The following is a 1,332-nucleotide window of genomic DNA, read 5'->3' on the forward strand; positions in this document are numbered from 1 at the left end:
AAAAAAAAAAAAACCTTTGGGGATTAATTAACAATACAACAACAGAAAGCACCACGCAGGCCAAGCAAAGCCCACCGCTTGGCTGGTGACCCCCTGCTCTAGCAAAGGTGTCACTGAAGGCAGGCCCTCCTGGGAGGAGGCTTCTCACTCTTGGAAATGGGCTCTTGATAGACCCAGTTTCCTGGTGATTGCTGGGAGAACAGAGCTGTCCTTTTGGGTTTGTGGTCCTGGGCACACCCCTTCCCCTCTATGGGCCAGTTTCCTGGTCGGTGAAAGGACCTAGTCTGTGGGATTCCTGCCCGTTTGGACAAGTGTGTGACTCAGTCCCTCAGCCTTGGGGAGGGAAGATACGGCCATTATAGAAGTGACTCCTCCCAGGAACTGTGCTTCCGGGATTGGACGCAGGGCCTCAGGCATTTTGCGTGTCCACAGTCACAACTGTGTGAATACAGGTGTGTCATAATTGGAAGCTTTGCATGGCACAGTGTAAATATCATCGCTTTAATGACTTTGTTCTGCAACCTTTCATCGGCGGCTCTGGATGCCAGAAGCTTTTATTAATTCTCCCTGTGACCTGGGGAGGACAGGGTACTTCCTCCCATTTGCTGTTTAAGGAAACCCAAGCTCAGAGCTGGGAGGTGACTTGGCTAAACGTGCACCACTCGGAGCCCTGACTCAGGTGTCGGTGCTTTGGTACTGTGGCACCCCTACTTCAACAGGGGAGAATGAGGTTGGGATCTGAGGGTCCTCTCTGTGCCCATCACAGTTTGAGCTGCAGGGAGGAGAAGAAGGAAAAAAGGTCTTTGCCCTTGATTTTTCCACGGGAGGAGAATGTATGAGCCCAGGCTACCTTTCTGGGCCTTGTGTCGAAATCCCTAGCTGTCTCCTCAAATCTCTTGCCCTGAATCAACCTGGCCTGTGTTCTCCGCGGCACTCTGAACCTGGAGGCGGACTGAGCCCCCAGCAGTCTAACATCTTTTGCAGTGTCGTGAATAGCGCCTGTTTTCGCAGGAGCCCAGTGCTCTGCCTGGAGAGGAGACAGAACCCGGCAGGCGGGGAGAGGTCTAGACCCTCCCCTCCCATCCCTTCACCCCCACTTTTTGTGCGCCCTCCTCTTCTCCTCTTCCCTGTGTCCCCTCACCCCGTCTTTTCCACCTGTGCCCTGGACTGCATTAGGGTGTCAGTATCTGTGCGCTCCCCAACCCCCACGCGTAAGCCCGCGCCCCTGCACTGAGGCTGGGGGACTGCGTCTCGCAGCTGCGGCCCCCAGCGCGGAGGGCGCGGGCCCTTTAAATCCTCCGGGGCGGCGGCGGCGGGCCGGGGATGACATCA

General features: G+C 56.0%; 1 protein-coding gene across 2 annotated transcripts in view; it reads left to right on the forward strand.

Moving 5' to 3' along the window:
• The window catches only part of LOC105527785 (casein kinase I isoform epsilon), a 60,427-nt gene that overhangs the window by 30,926 nt on the left and 28,169 nt on the right, over window positions 1-1,332 (forward strand). The window contains exon 1 of one of the 2 annotated variants that reach the window (XM_011964230.1): window positions 730-833. The exons of the other annotated variant lie outside the window; for it this stretch is intronic. The gene's annotated coding sequence lies outside the window, so the exon portion shown is untranslated. Of the gene's footprint in view, window positions 1-729; window positions 834-1,332 lie in introns of those variants that run through there. 2 annotated transcript variants of the gene reach the window in all.

This window comes from Colobus angolensis, unplaced genomic scaffold (assembly GCF_000951035.1).
Source record: "Colobus angolensis palliatus isolate OR3802 unplaced genomic scaffold, Cang.pa_1.0 Scaffold65, whole genome shotgun sequence".
In the NCBI taxonomy this organism is placed as follows: Eukaryota; Metazoa; Chordata; class Mammalia; order Primates; family Cercopithecidae; genus Colobus; species Colobus angolensis.